At 38.3% G+C, this 24,089-nt stretch overlaps 1 protein-coding gene across 6 annotated transcripts in view; it reads left to right on the plus strand.

Moving 5' to 3' along the window:
- The first annotated feature begins 7,306 nt into the window (after positions 1–7,306).
- Positions 7,307–24,089, plus strand: part of LOC131425902 (uncharacterized) — a 215,498-nt gene continuing 198,715 nt past the window's right edge. For 2 of the 6 annotated variants that reach the window (XR_009229041.1, XR_009229042.1), the window contains exon 1: positions 7,307–7,976. The gene's annotated coding sequence lies outside the window, so the exon portion shown is untranslated. The remainder of the gene's footprint in view (positions 7,977–24,089) is intronic. The other 4 variants (XR_009229043.1, XM_058588180.1, XM_058588179.1 and 1 more) reach the window with 3 other exon arrangements.

The following is a 24,089-nucleotide window of genomic DNA, read 5'->3' on the forward strand; positions in this document are numbered from 1 at the left end:
AATGCTTCTTGATATTCCGTGTTTTCGATGTCAACTATGCTTTCTGTTTTTAGACACTTAGAAAGTGGTTTCGTTATTTTAGAGTAGTCTTTGATAAATCTCCTATAGTATCCAGTCAGTCCAAGGAATTGTTTTATTTCCTTTTGATTCCTTGGGATTTGCCATTCTTGAATTTTTTTTACTTTTTCTGGGTTAGGTTTGATTCCTTCGGGTGTGATGATATGCCCAAGAAATTCTGTTTCTCTTTTAAGAAATTCGCACTTATCTAACTGAATCTTCAGGTTAAATTCAGAAAGGCGAGTTAATACTTTAGATACATTTTCAAGGTGATTCTGAAGGTTGTATCCTATGACAATAATATCGTCAAGGTATACGTAACAAATAACTCCAATATACCCAGATAGTACATTGTTCATCACCCGTTGAAAGGTAGCGGGGGCATTCTTAAGTCCAAACGGCATTCGGGTAAATTCAAAGTGACCCTGTGCTGTTGAGAATGCCGTTTTTTCCATATGATCAGGATCCATTTCGATTTGGTGGAAGCCTGATTTCAAATCGAGCGTTGTGAAGTATGTCGATTTGCCGAGATTGTCCAATATTTCTTCGATTTGCGGGATCGGAAATTTGTCGTCTATCGTTTTCTCATTGAGTTTGCGATAGTCGATTACAACTCTAATTTTTCGCTTTCCTGATGCGTCCATTTTCTGGTGTACACTGGTTGATTATTATGAGTTAGAATTCTGTGTTTGATTGCGGTTGTGGATGTTAGTTTTTCATTAAATTTCAACAAGGTTCGTTGGTGTCTTAGGATCAGTTGAGTGAGTTGTTCTCTCTCGAATTTGGATAGATGATTTGTTCTGATGAGACCATCGATTGTGTCGATGGTGAGCTCTTCGTGTTCGGTTGTAGGAATTGAGCTTAATGTTTCGAAATTATTCACAAGGAGTTTCAACTTTTCGGCTCCGAAATCAGGGGTTGTTTTGCTGTTCGTTGTTATTAGAACAGTTGTTTTGTGGTTTCTAGCTTTATAAAGGCCTGGGCATATAGTTATGCTGTCAGATAATTTGGAAAAATTTGGTACGAACCAATCTCCGTTGTTGTCGGTAAGTAGGGTAATGATGTGGTTGTGGTTTTGAATTTTGTTTGGGAAGAATTTCTTGAATAATGTTTCAACGCCTGAAATCGTTATAGTACCTTTATGGTAATTAATTTGCGATTTCGTTTTGGCAAGGAACTCGGATCCTAGTAATCCGTCAAAGAAATCGTGGAATTTTAATTCGTAGTACGTTTGGGCGGGGAAACCTAATCCAAGAAAATTGTATTTACCTTTCTTATTGACGCGATGGTGACCTGTAATGTTTTTAATTTTTGTTTCAGAAGTTTCTCTACAGTTTTTGAGAAGGCCTGGTTTGATGAGGTTTTTATTTGCTCCCGTATCAATGAGCAACCTAATTTTTTCTTTGTTTTCTTTATCGAAGCATTCTAAATAAGGGAGAAAATTCAAGTCGTTTGTGGTTCTAGCGTAACTAGTTGAAAATTTGTGTCGATTTCAGGATCTGAGTCGGATTCTGATTCTAATGAGGTGTCTTCTGCATCTGGGTCTGTACAAATTTCGTTATTGTGGATAGTGCGCTTGTTCAAAGTCAGCCTCGAGTTCGTTGATTTTGTGTCCATTGGTTCGACCGCGTTTTCTAATTTAGGCTGTTGGCTTTGGTTGGGTTGCTTTGAATAATAAGGTTTTGGTTGTGTTTGTTCGTTTTCTTGCCTGGGTTTTCGTGAGAAATGAGATTCTGATTTGTATGTAGACTGTGAAGACGGATTCTGGGTCAAATTTCTGTTGGACTCATTAGATGAAAATTTGCACAGGAAAGCGTATGCGTTTTCGATGTTTTTTGGTTCTGCTGCCTGAACGTATCCGAAATAGGGTTTCTGAAGTCCGCTAACGTATGCTGCTAGACTATATTCGTCTATGAATTCATTAATGGCATCCCAATGATCATTGTATTTAACTTTCTGCTTAGCTAGTGATTTTATATTTTGAACTAGTTGTTTTGTTCGATGGTAGTGTTTGGTTATACTACTATCCATTTTGTTGTGCCAAAGTTGGCAATTATAGGTAGACAAGTCTTGTTTGTCTCCTAGCGCTGAAATAAGTAATTCTTTTATGCCTTGAAATGTGTTCGGGTTGCCATTGGTACATAGTACGTCTTTGGCGTGTCCTTCAATTTTGTTATTAACCGCAGTTAGATAAATTTGGAAAATTTCTGGAGAAACCAGAAGTTCGTAATTGTTAAGTGTTTTTTCAGCAGTTTCCAACCACCAATTCAACTGCTTTTTGTTGCCGTTGAATGTTGGCAGCATTTTGATAGGGTCAGGTATTCTAAACGGATCACCTGACGCTGTTCTCGTATTACTGGCGACGGTGCCTTGGCTGGTCGATGCGCTGTTATTTAAGTGTATATCGTACATGTTTTGTTTCGCGGTGAGGTCGTTTATTGCCTGCATTATGCTTTGTATTTGCTGGGCAAAAACTTCTAAATGGTTTATTTGGGTTTGATTTTGCTCGTTCATGCTGAGACTTTCGACTGTCAGTGATAAATTATCAACTGGTACGTGGGAGTATTCGTTGGATTTTTCACTGTTGTCCGAATCGGAGCTGGATGCGTCTTCCAACAGTCCGAGTAGTTTTCGTGTCTTACTTAAAGCTTTGACTTTTGGCATGAAGTTTACCAAATTTGCCTTGTCACGTTAGTTTGTGTAATAAATGGAAAAACGAACTCTATCTTGTAGTGGTTCGAATTAATTTTACCGAGAACCGTCTATCTTGTAGTGCGGTATTCGGTTGCTGTATGACACCTCTTGAGTTATCACAAAGCGTTTGTTCGCGAATAAACGGGAGGAAGTTTTCTCGTGAACACTTCTTGAGAGATCTATCTTGTAGTGTCTCTTAAGGGCGTGGGTAAAAAATGTTACTATAATACGATTTTAGTACTCACGATTTGGTTCCTTTGCTCAGTTGCTCCAGTGGTTTGGCGGCGGTACTCACAAGTCGACCAGACGTTGACTTCTTGTCTGATGATGATGTTATTTTATTTCTTCTGTTGAAAAATAAATATCGGGGTACACTTTAAGAAGATTTTCTCTTTTCTTCTTTAGCACTGTTGTCCACTTTCGCTTTTCACTAAACTCCGGACGGCTGCGCCATTAACGAGTCGTGGCTCGTGGGTTTCAAAAAAATATATTTTTATTCACATTAACTCTTAACTAATTACAAACGTCTTACTTCTACCCGTACTCGAACTGTACTCCTCAACTGAAATCAATTAACTGACTCTCCTAAGCCCGATCATGGCTTTACCTGCGCTAACCTATTCTGCTGATGCACGCGTCTCATCGATATCCTGCTGATGTGGCGGTGGACTTCCGTTCTTCTTCCAGGGATCGTCGCTCGTCGTTGCTATGGTCGATCTGTCTAGTCAGCGTTTCTTGCTGTAGGCACCCGTGTGTTTCTGGTGTTGTTACTAATGAAGTTCTGTTGGGTCAGCAGTTATTATGGACGGGATCATTGTAACTATATATCGTTACATATAGAATCTATATGAATTTCATACGAATGTCACCTTGTTTTTCACATAGATTTCAATTGAAACACAGTTGACCGAATCAAGTGTTTTGCTAGAAAACTGAAGGCTTTAACATATGTAGTTCGATTCAATAGCACAAAGGAAAAGCACATTAAATCTAAGCGGCAAATAATCTAATCTTTGCACATGAAATCTTGAAACAAATCGCTTCGGTTATGTATTGAAATGAAAAAGCATATTAAATCGAAGTGCTTTTTACATATGAATCGATCGTGCAAATTTCTACCAGTGTATATCCTCGCAGTGCAAAAATATTCTAGCTCAATTTTTGAAAAAGGCTTAAGCAAAACTTCCGTGGAAATTTTTGTAAACATATGCCTAGGTCCGATTGATTTGGTGTCGTCTCTGAGTTTATTGTTGAACTAACGCTTAAGTAAAATATTTGTTATTTTTTATCAAAATGTTGCTTGGAATAAACTAACCCGTTGAGAAATATCTATTGTCATGTTTTGTAGTTTCAAGCAGCATGTATAATGATACGCGCATAAAAAACATACCTTGAAAAGAGCATTAAAATCGATTGTCTCGAAAACCTTTTTTGAATTTCTTTGATCTCTGACATATTGTAGCTAAATTAAAAAGTTCTATTTCAAAAATCGATTATCTCAGGAAGGTAATTTTTACTTTTCTTTTTGCCTTTCTCATATAAAAAGGTTATGTAATTACTGAGAAACTCGATTTTTGAACCGAGGCCCGGAGCTGTATGTTTGCGTGTATGTATGTATGTATGTAACATTTTTGTACACTCAATTTTCTCAGAGATGACTGAAACGATTTTTACAAACTTAAATTCAAATGAAAGATGTCGTCGTCCTTATTGGAGTTTCAATTAAAATTTTATTTTATGTTAGACTGTTTACTCTTCCATAAGTTCAACCAATAGCCAGCTATATTTTATTGAATAAAAGTGATGAACTGATACAAACAAACATGAAATAGATATAAGATCATGTACAAAATAAATGTAGTTTATTTAATGTAATTTATAGTAGCAAATCGCTTGTTAAAGACAGTGTTTAGATTAACTAATGAATACCAACATACTAATATAATATTCGAAGTGTATTAGATTTAAAGTACTATGTATTGTGGATGCCACGGCGAAGAAAAACTTATGTATATTGCCTATGAAATAAACGTATTTATGGAAAAAAATGTCGTGGTCCTGAATTATATTTAAATCCGACTTCCAGTTCCGAAATCGTAAAAATTTTGTCTAGTGAAGAGTTTGTTCATAAAGAGTTGCAATTCCCTTGAAAATTGTTTATAAATATATCTAGTTTGTAGATCTTGTTGGCAAATGACCGTATAATATCCCTACAGTTAAATCGGACTCTAGTTTCCGGTTCCCGGAGTATCGAAATTATTGGTTCAATATTTCCAAATGTAGCTCACTCCGATTTTTCAGTGATGTGATGAGCCAATTTTCATAAACTGAGATTCAAATGAAAGGTATTACAGTAATTTACCAAACTCACGATTATTATCCGGATCCGATTCTGTAGTTGATGAGGATTTAAACTTTCAAATCGTAGTTCAAAATCTTCCATATTTGACTTGACACTGTTTGCACACTGAGAAGGTTGTACTATTTTATGCGTTTGATCTTTCTTGATTTTATTCAAGACTCAATGAAAAATTTGTTGTTTAGAATCCCTTAGTAATATTGATGAAAACATAAGTAATACGAGGAAGGCATCGTCACACCACTAAGAGAATTAAAACAGGTTTTTTTTTATGTCAAGATGAAGGAATGACGGCCAAAAAAGGCGGGAGACGGGGATGTCACAGGCATAACTGGACATGAGTACGAATAAACCTGACATGATTCTTTCACACTTCCAAAAATCGTTAAGGAACGCAATTAAGCTCCAGATCCCAAGCAGAATTACCATATTAACAGATTTTTCTGTAAAACCACAGATATTTTTTGCCTATTTTGCCACTCAGATTCTGAACACTGAACATAGATTTTATCAAATTTAACAGATTTCTACAGATTTTTAAAAATATTTCATAAAAATGGCAGAATTTCAAAATGTTTTTTTTACAGATTATGAACGAAAAAATGCAACACAGATGGTACACAGGTTTTCAAGTTCAAACACAGATTTTAAAATGGCAACCCTGATTCCAAGTTCCATCATGCATCTAGAACTGAGTTTATTGATTAAATTCTGAAACTGAATTCTGGAATTAACTGTTTGTTTCTGAAGGCAGTTCCAAAATTCTGGCTCTGAGTTCAAATCTAAAATTTTGTTTCAGGATTCAGATCTAGAATTCGTATCTTGTATTTTATTTCAGAATTCACAAGTTGAATTCGTGAATCAGAACTCTGGATTCGAATTCCGAACTTTAATTAAGGAATTTAATTCAGCAGTTCCAAAATCTAGTCAAGAAACCAGTTCTAAAAATTTTAAATCTAGAATAAGCATTCAGTTCTAGAGTCTTAGATCTAACTTTTGAACCTGTTTTCTGCCATTAAATTCTGAAACTAAATTCTAATCCTTGAATTGATTTAATAATACAGGTGGATCAGAATCCAGGTTCTGAGCTTAGTCAAAGACATCATATTAACAAGATATCCAGCTCTCACATTTCCCGAACAAATCATTGGCAACATCCTTTTTTGCGAGTATGTCGCCCCCAGACGAGCCCACATCGAATCTTATACATAGAAGTAGTGGTGAAAAATGTCAAATTCGTGCGCGCCAAAATAGCAGGGTTGCGCACCCATACAATTGACATGATATGTTGAATGTGATGCCGTGCGATGGCGTTGCTGAACTGAAGATTGACTTCGCTCCAAGCTGACAGGGTCTGGCTCAGTGAACCAAAATCCAGGTTCTGAACCGTCGTCCGAGTGCGAAAAAGACAAAGTTCTGAGCCGTCGTCCGAGTGCGAAAAAGACAAACAAGCGTCGTTGGAGTTATTGATGACAATTTATTCATACATTGCTGAAACGACATGGAGAAAGATTTATGTTGTTGCGTTGCGTTTAGTACAACTCGAGATATTCACGATTAAGTTCTATCCATTCTTCCTCTAGTTAGGTGAATTTTGAAAGGCGCCCCATAGTAAAGTAAGACGTATTCACGTTAAAAAAATTATGTATGATGGGACTTCAGTACCTAAAATCGTGGCGACATCTGCAATCTGCGGTATAGTAAAGAAAGACGTCGCCCGACGTCAGAAATGACTACGGTTTATTAGGAGTTTTCAGATAGTGGTAGGTTTTTCGGATATCCGTAATTTTTTTCAATCCAAAATTTTATAGAATTCCGTATATCCGGCACCGTAGCAGGCATCACTGTTCAACGTGGAAATACTTCGAGAGCCATCCTCTACTCGCGCCAACACACTCTTGCGTGAGAGAACTCACCGCAAATGAGAACCATTCTCGAACAAGCTTGGTTCGCTCACGCACTTTCAGCCGTTTCTCGCACTAGCAAATTTGACAGCGCCAGCCATGCACCGTATTTTGGCTACGGTACTTGTAGCAAAAGCCCAGCTGTTATTACTCACAGCTTCGTCAAACATTGTTAGCGGCATCGCGAATCGAAAAGCCACTTGCAGCTTTTCATCATTCAGGAGCGGGCGCGAGCGTGGCTACGTGAGTAACAGAGAGAGAGAGAATGAAAGAGAGTGACTGAAAAAATTTGTCGGATCAGTGAAAAGATACACACCAAAGCAACCACCACCTATGTTTGGCCTTTTCATTCTGTATGGAGACCTGCTCGCGTACTGAACGGTGCTCCGCGGTAGTTTCGAGTTTACGCGAGTGTTTTTTTTTTGAACACCTCTTTCAGGGCCGGACCCCGCCGCCGAATGCAGTGCGTTGTTCGATTTTATTTTCGCGTGATGTAAGAAGCTTCCAAAAACCCGTGCGATAATTGCAATAGTGTGCTGCCGCCGCCGCCGTCGTGTTATCCCTGCGGTGCGAAGGAAGGTGTCATTCGGTTGGGTGCTGCGGCGTTTGTTACTCATCGCGGGTAATAATTGTGGTGCGAATTACAGCAAAAAAAAAAAAGAAGTGTGCGTGTGTGCTTCCTTGGTCGTGTTTCGTTTACTTGCCTTAAATAGTGAGAGCAAACAAAAGAAAGGTTTTATAGAAAAGTACGTTCAGTGCAACCAAACCCCCGGCCCCCTCCTAGTGTATGAAGATTACTTATCGGCTGTTTTGCTTCAGTGTAAGTGGTGACCCTGCTTGAATGTGTTATTTTCGATAAGAAGCAAGGAAAAATGTTAGAAAGTTGAATGGTGCACTTCTTCCTAGTCAGACGACTGAATACTGAACCCGGGAACCGAGGCCTCATTCGCTCGTTAAAAATCGTGAGTTTCAATTAATCCATCAAGTTTTCATTTTTTTTCTTCAAATTTTCATCCTCTCGCCTACTGCATTAGGTCCCCCAACATGGGACCAGCAGACACACTCGCCGTTGCCTTCTGGGCCCAGCAGAACTGGTCGGAGGTGAAAATTGCCTTCGGTCTCAAAGGAAATCATCCGTGTTTTCGCTCACGCAGCTAGAAAATCGATAATTTCAACCTTCAGTTCTTTCATCTACTGCCATAATCAAGAAACAACCACGTTTTACATTGCTTGCCGTCCGGCTGGAAATCTCGATTGAATAATCGAATCCAATATCCATCACTCAACAATGATTTATCTTAGCCCGTATATTTTTCCGTCGGTCGGCTGTGCGTTTCTCGGGGCTGTTTGACTTGTACGGAAGTAAGCGCCGTTGTTATTGCTGCTGATGTTTGTTATTAGAATGCAAAAGGGGCTGTGCCCTTTCTGTTTACGATCGGACAATTTCAACAATAGAGTACATGTATGTTTTTTTTCAAATCAAACACGTACACACACAGACACTCACTTCACAGTGAAAGGGGTGCCCCCGGTTACTGTGGTGTGGTGTGTTGTTACCGGGACAGAAACGCGTGTCAGGGCGAAACAGCACAGACAACTTTGTTCCAGCCTTACCATGCGGTTGGTATGTTTTGTTATTCCACGACAACGACAAGAAGTAAACAAAAACGTGAAATGAGCGCAGCAGCTGTGCGTGCATTGGGTCGCTGCGGAATTGATACTTGCGATTCGAGGCGATCGGAATATTGTAGATACGTTCGGACCGAACCGGGAATAAAATAAAACAACGCAAATTCGGTCGATCTGTCGACGCCCGGCGTTTGGATTTTGTTTTGGTTTCGTTTGGTTGTTTTACGTGTTCTTCCACTGGTTCGTGGTGCAAAAAAAAACAGGTTACTCAAATATCGCATATATTTATTTTTTACGCATATTATGTTCAGCTGCAGAAGACATTTACTACAACAACTGTGATACATTGTTGGATTTTTTTTACGAGATTCTAGGATTTTACTTCGGTATGGGAATTCATAAAGGCGGATGGGTAATGTCAAAGACATAATCGGATTTACATGGCTACGAATAAAACTGAAAAACTTCTATTCTTATAAAAGGGCTTAGGCTTGCATTTTTTCAAACATTGGTTTGCTGATTTCAAACGTGGTCGTAAAGACAGCGGTGATGCAGAACGCAGTGGACGTCCAAATAAGGCGGTCCATGTTTAAACGTAACAAACCGCAATTTTTGCGTCGATATGTGACAATGGATGAAACATGGATTCATCACTTCACTCCGGAATCAAAACGATCGTCTTCTGAGTGGACAGCAACTGGTGAATCTCGTTCAAAGAGCCCGAAAGCACAACAATCGGCTAGAAAGGTTATGGCTTCGGTATTTTGGGATGTGCGTGGGGTAATATTGATCGATTATCTTGAGAAAGGAAATATCATTAACAGTGAATATTATTATAGGCTGAAATTGCAGAGAAACGACCGCATACGGCAAAGAATAAAATTTCGTTTCATCAAGACAACGCACCGTGTCGCAAGTCAATCAAAACAATGGAAAACTATATGAGTTGAACTTCGAATTGCTCACACATCCACCGTATTCGCTAGATTTGGCTCCCAGCAACTACTCGCTGTTCGCAGTACTGAAAAAAATTGAGGCAAAAGATAAATCGTTCTATAAAAGTAGTATTGAAATATTAGAGCGGCGATGGAATGATTGCGTCGCTTTTGATGGAGATAACGTTGATGAATAAAATTAATTTTGAACCAAAAAACTACAAGGATCTGCTCCATAGGGTTGTTCGAGCCATTGATGTGGAACAAGGCAACCAAAATCTGTGATGATCGACATTTTTAATCAATCGTCACACTTTTGAATCCGCAATTTCACAAGAGTCTGCTAAGATTGATCTTTATTAGGAATCAATACCGAACACGTGAACTCAGAATATATACTCTATTTGTTTAGATTTGTATTTGTTCTGTAGCCGACGAAATTACATCAATATCTCAAATGTATGCAATTATATCTTTGTACATACTTTGCGATACGATTTTGATTTTAAGCTTCTCATCGACAAGCTTGTGTAAGTTTTATATGCAAGCAGTTATTTTTATAGCATTAAGTTTCTTTACCATTCTGCGATTTCGGTTGAAGCGATAAACTTTTTCTCATTATCAATCGAGTCAATCTTATATAAATTTATCAAAATTTATCCAATTTGTCAATTTTTCAGTTGTCAATTTTTCAGGCGAAACGACATTACATGGAATTTCATCCGAGTTTGCATGACACAAGATCAGAGCATACCAATTAAAGTTTCAAATCGTTTTATGGCACTTTTTGTCTTGCTATCCAGCAACAACCTACTTCTAGCATGCTACGCGTAGGACTGAAACGTTAGCTATAATTTCGCTTATATTTATAGATTCGCGTGTTTCCAACAGCTCGCTTTTGCATCGCTTGACCAATCAGAACGGTGCTTTCCCTTTGATATATCGCTCACCCCTTCAAAATCGTCGCCTATGGTAGGGAAATCCGATATGCCGGAGATTTTTAGCCGACAAAATAGGATACTGCTCGCCACTAATCAAAATTTCAATCATTTATAATTGAAAATACGTGGCTTGATACATTTAAATCGAAACACAGAAATATTTCCAATCAGATGATGAAATAATATTAATAATTGATGCAAAATAGACTGAGCTGTAAGTGTTTGAAACCTGACCACATTTCTACGTGTGTTTTTCTTTGAGTTTCTGATTTGCACTCCTATATAGAAAATAAAGATGTGTTCCACATCAAAAATTCTCTTAGTTAGGCCCGGAACTTTTCAGCACATGTTACCTAACAAAAATCAACCTAACAAAAAACAGTTCTGTGGAACATGCCAAATTTACTCAGTTATAATCACTACTCGGACTTAATTCAATGCAAAAAAAAAATAGAAAACAGCATTTTTGGATCAATTGGTTAGCCCAAAAAAAAACTAATAATTGAATCTTTTCGATGTTGAACAATGTTAAATGTCATTTCGTCGAATGCGAAAGTCCTACAATTGAATATCAATGGACAACCTGTTTTAATAAACCTAGTGGTGTGATGAAGCCTTTGTCATGCGACTGCAAGTTTGTTCGGCGTGTATAACCTAGAAATTGAATTGATTTCAAACCAAAATTAGAAAATTTTTATTGTATTAAAAGTGCCTTACTCTTCGCTGTACGGGCCGACCGTCAATTAAAAAAGACGGGTGGGTAATGTCAGAGACATAACTGGGTGACGTGAATAAAACGTACACTTTCTTCACACTTCCAAATTACAGTTAGTTAATCGATTGTGTTAACTGTGCAAGCTTTCCCCTTCTCCATTACTAGAATTTGAAACGATGCACCTACACTAAATTACGGGTTAGTTACATCAAACATTCTGATATGCAATTAAATATTACGAAAGAATTTGTAAAGTTCTTAATAATAAAAATGGAAGACATTTAAAACGTTTAAAAAACTTCATACAAAAAATTTCACTAATTTAAAGTATATGTAATGGACAATAAAATATCTGACACTTGCACTCTCTGGAGTCAAAAAACGGATTCAAACCAATACACACAAAACCCAACTAAAGATCCGAAAAAATGCGAAAATATTCTAATTGGAACATATCTGACTGTAAACCTTCACTAAACTGATTATATTCACTTCCGATTTGCATATTTCAACAGATCAATAATCCAATGGTTCTTTAGATATCATTTGGAACTCCTAGAAGGGCTGATTTTACATATTGTTCCCTATCCTTGTTCACTTTTCGTTGAATTATGCTCCTACGACCACCACCAGCAAGATGACGCAATCGCTTTTGTTTGAAGCTGGCTCAGCAGCAGAACTATTTCCTGTGCGAATTTATTTATTTATTTATTTAAATTGAATTGATTCAATACTGAAGCTATTTCGGAAAAGGGTTTTCTTTTCACGTGATTTCGTTTATAGATTATTCACAAATGAGCGGTCCCAACGGTCACAAAAATTTAGAATTTGGATGTCGATTATTTAATTTCGGATTTGCATATTTCAGAGAAAAAAAAACTCAAAATTCTGTACGGGATTCATTTCAATCATTCAGAATGGCCAAATTGTGGAATTTTCTACGATATTAAAAACTATTCGGAGCATTTTGCTCCAACGCGAAGAAATGAAATGCTGGCTTTATTCGCACTCGTTTCGTATCAATTTTGCACTACGGAAATTGCACAAAGCTAATCAAATTATTCTAGATTTGCACTAACCTGATGATTTTTATCTCCGATTTGCAAAGAAGCAATCTTTATAGTTCATTAGATAACATTTGGAGCCATTAGAAAGGTTGATTTTGGGTAATGTTCTTTATCGTTGTATTTTGCTTCAATGCAAACGACCAGGAACAGGATGACGCAATCGATCTTCTTCGAAGGATACTGGAACTGGAACTGAGCTCCGAACCTAAACCAGCCGGAATGATGCACCTGCCCTTTTTACTAACCCAGGTACGAGAAAGGCGTCATGAGTTTTCTTCTTCGAAACTCGTTGATGTGAAACTTTTCAGAAATCTTTAATTTTTAATTATTTTTGATTTATTCATACAACTGAAAATGTAATAATAAATTGACCGTATTTGCAATATCATGTAGCAAAAATTATTTTGTATACAACAAGAGAAGTTCACGATCAAAAACTTATCATTCTCTGTAAGCATAAATTTTGAAAAGACGCTCCATTGTAAAGTGAGTCGTATTAACGACACAGGCTCAAATAAAACGTTTTCAAAATTCTGTGTAAATTCCAAATTTGCTATACATTGGAAACAAGGAGCTTCCTATTGTTGCGATTTTACTAAACGTTGTACTACGTTCCGGATCGATAACAATGTACTCCTCGTGTCCGTTTTAGAAATTTTCCAAATACAACAATTTGGACACTTCTCACATATTTCATTTCCATATTGTTTTGATAACACGTTAATGCAATCGGAATATAACAAAACAGTGAACTCTTCAGTATTTCAAACTGAAAAGTCATTTGAATCGATCTATGTTTCCACGAACCAATCACAGCATGCCAGAATGTTGTTATCCTTTTGATCTCTCTCGCACGACAGACGGTTTCGATCGTTGCTTCGCAATTATTTAATTTAAGTAATTCAAGCAAATTTAAGAAAATGAGTATGTACTCTTCAATGTATAAACATTGAATAGAATATTGAATAGTATCAGCAATCTTTTTCTTTTTTCTTTCATTTTAATGTTGAATGAGAATGTGTGATTGTATCATTATAAAACTTTTAATTTGAGTATGACCATATGTTCTGAATAGGATAGAAAGAATTGGTTCCTTTCGATAGTTCTAAATCACATATCACTGGGAAATGAAACCCAACACCATCTTCCTTCACTAAAAAGGCGGGTGGGTAATGTCAGAGACTTAACTGGATGTCGTGAATACGAAAACAACTGACATGTTCCTTAACACTTCCGAATATCAATTAGTTGATCAATGAATTATGTAAGCATTCCCCTTTTTCACATTTTTCGCAAAAACAAAGAAGGCTTCACTTGATCTAGATTACTGTGAATTTCACACAGCGCAAAGTGCACAAATCTAACCAAACTGTTCTTGATTTGCACTAAACTGAGGATAACTACCTTCGATTTTCGAACAACAAATCCTAATAGTTTTTTAGAAAACTTTTAGAGCCATTAGAACGGCTGATTTTGTGTAATGCTCTCCACCGTTGTTTTTTCACCAATGCTAATGACTGGCAGCTGTGACGTAATCTCTCTTGTCGAAAGCGAAACTAGCTGTGCAGACGACACAAAACACATCTGCTCGCAGTGGCGATAGAATCCAAACTGATTCAATTTTTGCTAGGAGCTTTCTTTTTACGTGATTTCGTTTGTAGCTTTTTCACTAATGGGCGGCTATAAAAATAACCGCATACAGAATTTTAATGTCGATTACTTCATTTCGAATTTGCATAATTTATTGAAAGAAACTTTCAATATGCTGTAGGGATCCGTTTCTAGCATTCAGAAGGACCAAATTGTGGAACTCACTACGATATTCAACACTTTTCGGAACATTTTTCTCGAACGATTTGTTGTACAGCAGCAGATATTTTGTTCTCTTCCTCAGAACGCGTTCTGATTGGCTGATGTTGATATGGGTCAAATGAGACAGGTTTTTCAATAGTGTACTATTGAAATACTTCAATGCTTTTGCTATACACGTTTAAGTTGAAAAATTTCGATTCTATGGGTAGTTAGATTATATAAATCATTTCACAGATCACTGAGCTATGAGCTCTAAAAATACGAGAAAGGCAAAAAAAAAAAAAATAAAAATACGAGAAAGGCAAAGGGGGTGTTCGGATCAGCGCCGTGGGCAAGAGGTTAGCCGATTACTTCATCACAATGTCCAACTTGGGCTAGAGTTCCAGAGAGACAGAGAGCTGCCGACAGTCCCCATCCGTAGCCGGATGTCAATGCGATTTATGTGCTGTTGTTGCTGTTTTTTTTTCGGTGGTTTCAAATTTACGGCGCTGCTGTGGTCAAAGTTTCGTTTTATAGGAGTAGGCGTGAGAAAATTATTTTTTTCGATTTTGAATGGTTTCTATTAATTGTTATTCATTTTAGGATTTAGGAATAAAGCTTAGGAAGTTTTCAACAGAAAATTTTAGAAATAGACCTTAAAAAGAAAAAAAGTTATCTATGGGACCAACGGAATAATTGGAAGCACTTGAAAATGTTCCTGAAATTATATTATTCGGTAAGTTACTAAACATTAGAAATATTTCGTCATCTGTGGTTCTTGTTTTTTTTCAGCGGCGTCGATATCTGAAGATTGTGGTCAAAACTAATCCCAGAATACCAATCAAAACACGAAAACCCTAAAGGAATAACAGCACATCTGCTTGGTAAAAAGCAAGCCACTTTTTCAACGGTAAAAGATGCTTTCGTTAATCTACGATCATTACTGTTGTCCTTCGTACGCAAACTTCAGTCTACGAGGGAACATGACTAATAACGACTTACGCGATGGAGAGTTTTACTCGAATGGATTGTAATTTCGTCCACAACACTCACACACGTACAACATTGTCCAGCTTCTGCTCTGCTCCACAAACAAAAAGTGGTACGAATCACAAACACACATTCGACGGAACACATTGCAATGAGACTCGAACATATTGAGCGAGAACAATGAAATAAATGATAGTTTACGCAACTGGGTTTCTGGTCGCAACCGGCGAAAGGCGCACACGTGCCATGTAAGACGGCGACAGACAGACCCTCCGGAGCTTTTTTCAGCTCGGTAAGCTGGGCCAGTGAAGCTATCTTCGATCTGTGGTTGCAAAATTTCACATATTTTTCGTGTGACAAATGGATTTAAAAATTACCACCACCAAATCCAGCCCACAGGGCAATTAACTCAACAAATGAACTAGAAGATCGGTTTTATGAACCGTATCCGTAGCGAGAATTCCCACATGTTGGTACAAATTTTATTTTCTTATGAGCAACGCGTCGCTGCATCCTTCCACGAAATTGGAGAAGCGATTATCTTAAAAAGATACAAAAAAGTCTGCATTGAAGACTTCAAACGGTGGGGTGGTGATACGAAAAAACATTCACTTTCCCGTGGGTTACATGCCATAGTCAATCGTAAATTAAACTGTTCAACCAGATCGCGAAAACTTTGGTGAAAGTGCTCGGAAGCGAAAGACAAGTATTCGAGTTAAACGAAAAAAAACTACCAATTAACAGAAAATCAAAAAACAAACATGAAACGTCACATCTATGCGAAATGATTGCGCTGAGGCAGCACTCAACTCATCGAACCACCCCACCGTGTAAGCTCCTATCAACTCGAGTCGTATCTGACTGTTTGCAGTTGCACCGGGATGAGTCAGCCAGTGAATGAATTCGGTTAGCAGACGGCTACCGGCTGATAAATATTTTATATAAATAAAACTCGTTCAGCAAGCGGAAAACAGTTCGACTGTCAGTCAGCGGTGCCCTTTACGAGTTCCCCGATGTTGTTTCTGCATGCTCAAGATTGGAAACGAATCCGAACCCCGGGACCAGCAGAACCGGTTAATGACGGACGGACGGACGGATATAACTCGGTTATTGCATACATCTGGGGCGATTGATTAACTTTGAGAGCACAGTTGAAGTGGATTTGTTTATGTTTTTGTTTGCTTCTCTCAACTGGAAACCGGATCGGATCGCTCCCGCCGGACCCACGCGCATGATACCAGAACATTTCAGGTCCAACGCACTTCACTGGTTGCTAACGAAGAAAAAAACCAAACCGCAGAAAAGTTATTCCTCCGAGCGATACCCGGCTCCGGTGGGATACACACGGACATTAAATTTAATTAGATTTTCAATTTCTCCGCCCGGTTTCGAACGGAACTGACGGTGCGGCCTTAGACAAAACGTGCCGGGGAGCCGGGCCTAGATGTGACGGATTGGTTTTTCACTTTCGTTGAATCGCACATTCAACGAACGACAGAGTGAAAAAGTGAAAACTCGTGCGGCTCGGACCGAAATTGACAGTTTTGCTACGGGAAATTAAAAACCGTAAAAGCGATTGTACGACGGCTGTAGTGCTGCGAATTTAAGCGACTGTTATCAGTTCGGCAGTGGAAATTGGCATTCGATTGCTTGGGAAGCTGTGAAACACACGGTTGCTTTCTGTTTATTTGGGATGATTAATTATGATAAATATTGCGGCGGCAGAGAGTGGTTATCTGACTGCTCGTTGACAGTTGGCAAGGTGTTACGATTTTTCTTGGAAAATACTCATCTGTCATGTGATGGTGACGTGATAACAACAAGAGGATTTGTGAAATTGTTAGTGAAAATTTGTCGTTTTCGTGAATTATGTACAATGAAATTGACAAGTCAGTCCCCTTTTGAGTTCATTATTGAATTTCAAGCCACATACAGGTACTACTTATTACCGTAAATGGGGACTTTAATCAAACTCAAAGCCATTTTGCTAGAATCAAAACCAGGAATTGGTGTTTTTGACGCGGATTGGAACAGCCATCGTCCACCGTTAGGCATATAAAGCTTGCTTCATTTAGAATTGGAACAAACTTTTGCTCATATTGTGGCGCTCCTGGTAGACGGATTTGGAAGCTCTTGGCGCCCAATTGTCGGGAATTTTGTCAGCTTCACGTATGATTTTTGACATTCCGAAAATCGACTGTACTTTGTAAACAATCAACATGGAAGCCGAAAGAAGGAAAAAAAATTGTGCACAGTTATTTGGAAAATCCATTGTGGTCTGCATCTAGGCTAGCTAAACAGCTGAAATTGCCCAGAAATACCGTATGGCGCGTTATCAAACGGCATAAGAAAACTGACGACGATTCGGAAGCCTCAAGCCGATCGTCGGAGTCGAACTGACGACCGGAAATTGCGTGGTAAGATTTTGAAGACGATTAAGAGGAATCCTAATCTGTCGGACCGTGATTTGGCCAGAAAATTCGGTGCTGCCCATAGTACCGTGAGGAGAACTCGACTCCAGGAAGGAATCAAGTCGTATCGAGCTAGCAAACAGCCAAATCGGACCATGAAACAGAATAGTGTGGTCAAAATTCGTGCTCGGAAACTATATGACCAGGTGCTGACCAAGTTCAACGGGTGTCTTCTGATGGACGATGAAACCTGTGTCAAGGCTGACTTCGGTCAAATCCCAGGTCAAAAATTTTACTTGGCAACGGCTCGGGGGGATGTTCCAGCCAAATTTAAATTTGTTTTTGCCGACAAATTTGCAAGAAAATTTATGATTTGGCTGGGCATTTGCAGCTGCGGCAAAAAAACGAAAGTTTTCGTTACAAATAAGACAATGACATCGGAACTATACCAAAAAGAGTGTCTCCAAAAACGAATTTTGCCGTTCATTCGATCCCACGACCATCATGTAATGTTTTGGCCAGATTTGGCAAGCTGTCATTACAGCAAAGCCGTTTGAGAATGGTATGCAGAGAAAGTGGTCCAATTTGTTCCGAAAAACCTTAACCCACTCAACTGCCCCCAGTTCCGCCCTATTGAGAAATACTGGGCAATCATGAAGAGGAGACTCAAGGCAAAGGGAAAGGTTGTCAAAGACATCAATCAGATGACGACCTGGTGGAATAAGATAGCTAAAACAATGGACGAAGAAGGTGTGCGCCGCCTACTGAGCCGTGTTACAGGAAAAATTCGAGAATTCCTTCAAAACCGTGACGAATAATTTTATCCGTATTTTTTCTTAAAAGTATGAAGAAAATGCTACATTTGTATAAAAAAAGATCTTGAATACAATAATAAATAACTGAAATACAGGCAATTGTCTTTGTTCCAATTCTATTTGAAGCAAGCTTTATATCCCTGCAAATACCGGTAATGCACAATTTTCGGCAAATAGTAACAGACAGTACGGTTCACCCAGTCAATTCGTTCGATAAGGCTACTGTGGCGAGAAAAATGAAAATGTCTCCAACTTTCATGCATACTTCCAAGGACTGACAAGGTATGTGAAGTCGTTCAAGATGAGGGCTGTACCGAACCGTAATGAGAAATAGAATGTGACGGCTAAAACCCGGGCTCGCAAGTTGTATCGCGAATATTTGATGACATTTTCCTGCGTGATAATGAATGATATCGTATGTATTGGAAGATTTTTAGCAACTTTCAGGAATGTCTTTTTATTCTGCCATGCAACAGAACGGTGTAGAGAAACAATTCAGGACGAATAATAAGGCCAAGTTTCTAAACAAATATATTTGGTTTGGCAGGCAATATGTAGCTGTGGTTGAGAAAATCAAAGCTTCATCACTACCGGGACGGTAAACATGGAAATATACCGTGAATATCGTGCCTTAAAAAGTGACTGATATACCTATCGAACCGGCATCATTCAGTTCTTCAATCGATTCTCTTCGAGTCAAAGTTCAGTTTAACCACCGTCAGTTGATCTCTTGAAGGAACAAAATATCTCTTTCAATAGTGTGAGAGCGGCCTTCAAATGAGGTTCATGTAAACATTCGAATTGGTTCCAGATAATAGATGAAAGACAAACCAGGTAGCTGAAATATCAATTACAGAATACACATAAATTAATAGTTTGCTCCTTCAGTTTCCATTTATAGTTCTATTCATACGAACTTACTCACTACCAACAGCGAAGACAATGAAGCAGCTAGACTACTTGGCCCTTGAAACTGAGCAAGCAAAACTTCAAATGACTAGGTACGATTATTCAACTGACAATGAATTCTGGGAGCTTCACTTGAAAATGACAGCCAAAGACATATGAATTTGTATCGATATGCTGACGGTCAGTGACCATAAATTTCATTGTCCTCTGATATCATTCGATTGAAAGTGAAATTTTACCGCACTGGTTATCGTTGATAATCGTTCTTATCACGTTCACCCAATTTGGAGTAGTTTAGAATATCTATTTCATCAGCTTTTTCCTGTACATCAGATCAGAAAACATATCACCAAAAATATCCTGAAGCGAGAGTTCCCAGGTAGAAGTGATTTGCAAACCAATAACAAATTTTATTAGTAAAACCAAACATCTCAATGGTAGAAATTTACATTATTTAGTTTGAAATAAGAGTTAAAGTATCAAAAATCATAACAAAATCTGCATGAGAAAATAGCAGCAAAATATTAAATTCTGTCATTGAAATATCAAAGCAAGAACAAATAATTTATAGAATATTATGATTTACATCTACCCGGGTTATGTTCAATAAGTTATCAGGTGTACAACTTTGCTTCCTCCGTTTTCCGATTGGTGACTGTACCGGCTAAGGCTGGTCAAAATATATAGATGATAATGCCTTTAAAGTGAGTGTGTACAGTGCTTAACAAATTGTCATCGTCGTTTCAGTGACAGTTGTTCTTGTTTTCGTTTTAATCACGCTCGAGAATGTCTGTTTATGTGCCCAATTCTCGCCATTTGCGGGAAGTTTTACTTTTCTGTTACAATTCGAAAAAATGCAGCTGCAGCGCATTGAATGCTCTCAGAAACTTACGACGATGCTGCTCTGAGTAAAAGAACGTGTCGGGAGTGGTTTCAACGTTTTAAAAATGGTGATTTCGATGTCGAAGACAAACATGGTGGTGGAAGAGAAAAAACCTTCAAAGATGAACAACTAGAAGTATTGCTTGATGAAGATTCGTGCCAAACCCAAGAAGAACTTGCCGAATCGTTGGAAGTGAGTCAGCAAGATATTTCAACACGTCTCAAGGCCCTTGACATGATTCAGAAAGAAGGAAACTGGGTGCCGTACGAGTTGAAACCGAGCGACATCGAGCGCCGTCTATTTGTAAGTGAGCAACCGCTTCAAAGACAAAATCGTAAGGGGTTTTTACATCGAATCGTAACCGGTGATGAAAAGTGGGTTCGATACGATAATCCTAAACGTCGAGATTTAGTGTCATCAAAACAATTTTTTTTGTATACTGGCCGCACGAAACGTTTTGGTGGCTATTTAACCCCAAATCCTCCAATCTGTGAAATTTTCATCTAAAGCATCCTTAAGTCTTAAGCGAACCACGTTGAAAGCATACGAAAACTATCTCATATTTCGTAAAAAAGTCTGGAGAATCGAATGGAAGAACCTACAATGGCCGCACGAAACGTTCTGGTGACTATTTTACCCCATTTCTCCATTTCATGATATCTTATTGTAAATCGTCCTTAAATCTCGGTAAAACAGTCATCAAAACGTTTCGTGCGGCCAGTGTAGGTTCTTCCATTCGGTTCTGCAGACTTTTTTACATAAGATAAGTAAGATTTAGTAAACTTCCAATAAGTTTTACCGAGATTTAAGGACGATTTACAATAAGATATCATGAAATGGATGAATTGGGGTAAAATAGTCACCAGAACGTTTTGTGCGGCCAGTGTAGGTACTTTCATTCGATTCTCCAGACTTTTTTACATTAAAGTAGGCTATTCCAGAATACCGCACTCGACTTATTTTCAAGTTACAGAGCGAATGTTATAGGAAACCCCAAAACTACTGTACATTTGGGGTAAAACGAGCAGGATTGCGATTTGTGCGGTCATTGTAAACCATTCCATTGAATTCCTTGGACATTTTTACATAAGAAACGCTTTAGTTTGTTGACCTATCTCAATTAGTTCATGAGTTACAGAATTCTTTGCGGGTTTTCATAGATTTTTTCCCACTGTGCAATGGTAGAAATTTCCATTATTTAGTTTGAAATGAAAATTAAAATATCAAAAACTATAACAAAGTCTGTATGAGAAAATAGCAACAAAATATAAAATTCTGCATTGTAATATCAAAGCAAGAAAAAAATATTTATAGAAAGCGAATTTTTTCAGTTATTTGATATTCTAGCATTGAAAATAGAAAAATGCCATAATCATTTATCTTATCTGATTCTGATGCGGTGTATTCGAAGTATTTTATTTGAAGACAATTACTAGATCAATTGAACATAAGGAAATTGGAATAACAAAAGATCGTAAATATCTCTTGTTTTATTCGGGAATCAGAGCTAATTGGCTCAAATTTAGCTATTTGAAGATTTGTGTCTCGCCGTGGCTTCTCATAATTCTCCCGATGAGAAGGGAAGGATGAAAGGAACATAGAAGGGAAATGTGAAGTTGGTGACGAGGGAAAACAGCACAAAACAAAATGAAATAAATCATTCTGCAACCACGAAAGAATGCTGAACGATCTGCAGGTGCCAAAATGCACATTCAATAAAACCTCCAACCCCCGAGGAGATGCAGAGCGATTCGCAATATGTATCTATAAACAAAAGTAAATTTGGTACCCCATAAGGGATGCCAAACAATCTGCTGAAACCTTTTAGGGTGGGAACGGAAGGAATTCATTCACTCCAGGAAGAACGATGAGCTCCCCTGGCTATTGCTCTGTTACCATATTCGATAGAATATCCTTCAATTTTAACTCACCATACACAGATTCAACCATGTATGGAGAACCAAAAACCCGGATGCGTAGTTGCGTCAATCTGTCCAACATTATATCAGATGCTAGGAAGTACGCAATCGCACAAATAAGCACGCTGAATAGTAACCATGTGATGGTTGAGTTTGCAATGTTCAGCCAGCGAGCTCCCATTTTAGTGGCCTTTTACGACATGGAACAGGAAACCAGTGGGCCACTTCTTGGTTGAAATAATACCACCGCTACACGGCTTGCCTGTATGGTGGACTTACACCATCGGGACAGGTGGACCGTAGTGTTATTCTTGGCCAGTTGAGAAGCGCTACCGACACTACACTAGGCTATCTATGCTGCTCAGAAAGTGAAGTAGATATTGAAGATCAATTTCCATTGGTGAGCGAGGTTTTATTCAACGTATCAACATAATTTCTTCTTCACGTTATCGAAAATATGATCATGATATGATAAATTCGGTAGTATAAGATAGTCACAAGTATATCGACATTGAAGTTTTCAAAAATGTTTGATACGTAAAGAAGGTGAAACTTTAAGACTTCATTAATTGTAGCCTGAGTAGTTGTCTCGTTCATTTCAGACCAGAACCCATGTCCAGGATTCAATTCTAGTGTTCAGTTCTGAAATTCGGTTTCAGAATTTAAGACAATTTAAGACCATTTCCTGAATCCAGATCAAAAATTGCAGTTCCTGGTCTAGAGTCCAGGGCAGAATCGCAGTCCAGAATTTTGGAACTTAAACCAAATTTAAGAACTTGGTTCAACGCCTGTATTTTGGAACCGAAGTCTGAAACTGTTATCTATATCTTCGGAACTTGGATCTTTGAAAAAAAATTCTGAACTGAAATTGAGGTTCAGACCAGAATTATGTTCCAAAATTTCTGACTTAGAATTCAGGTTCAGAATTCGGAAACCTGAAGTTCTGGAACTTTACAGGGTCCGGCACTCGAAGTGTAACCAATTAAAAAGGCCATAAATTCAGTTTGGAAAATTAATGTAAATGTGTAAAAATAATACAAAATTCAGAATCAATTCACTTTTGCTCGATATGACCACCTTTTGCCTTGACTATGGCCTTGAGACGGTCAAAAAACGAATCGCAAGCTGCTAGAATGTGACTTGCAGGTGTATTTTGGCCCACTCGCGGACAATAACTTTTTTCAGCGCCTCGAGACTGGTGTATCTTTTAGTTCGGACTTTGCTCTCCAAAATGGCCCAAAGAGAATAATCCATTGGATTCGCATCTGGTGAATTCGAGAGCCGTTGTGTGGACGTGATGAAGTTCGGAACGTTGTTTTTCAGCCATTCTTGGTTCACTCGAGCTTTGTGAGACGGTGCCGAGTCCTGCTGAAACGTCCATGGTCTGCCACCGAAATGTTTGTCTGCCCACGGCTTCAAAGCAACCTCCAGAATACTTTCCCGATAATATGTCGCATTTACCTTGACGCCAGGCTCGAAGGTCTGAAGTTGGTTACACTTCGACTGCCGGACCCTGTAGACCGAGATCCAGGACCAGAGCTCAGATTCCAAAACTCTGTTGTATTTTCGGAATTCTGTTCAAAATGCATTTCAGAAACCAGTTTCATAATTCAGTTCTAGAATGCAGGTCTAGAGTTTGATTCAAAAATTCACTTTCACAGTTCTAGAAGTGTAACTGATTTCAGGAATTAGATTCTGAAGCTTTTCGAACTAATTTCCGGGTCTGGATTCGTAACGTAGTCACTTGATAAACAGTGTAGTCACCATCGTAATTGAGAATGCCTAGGCACTTCCAAACCAACTGTTTTCGACCACGTTTTGAGCGTAACTTGTTGGGGTGGCTTCAAATTGTAAGCAAGCATACCAGTGAGCTTGATCTTCATGATGGCCCTAACATTCTCGATTAGATAAAAACAAGTCACTTTCCTTGAATCACAATAGACGAAAATGTTGAAAAATAAATGCCACTTTCAATTCCGCTTCCAAATTAAAGAGAATGATTCCACTCCATGTCCGGATAACGAGAAAAGTTTTAAAATTGTGTTCTTTCTTTTGTTTACTCTTTCAATC

This window comes from Malaya genurostris, chromosome 1 (genome assembly GCF_030247185.1).
Source record: "Malaya genurostris strain Urasoe2022 chromosome 1, Malgen_1.1, whole genome shotgun sequence".
Lineage (NCBI taxonomy): Eukaryota > Metazoa > Arthropoda > Insecta > Diptera > Culicidae > Malaya > Malaya genurostris.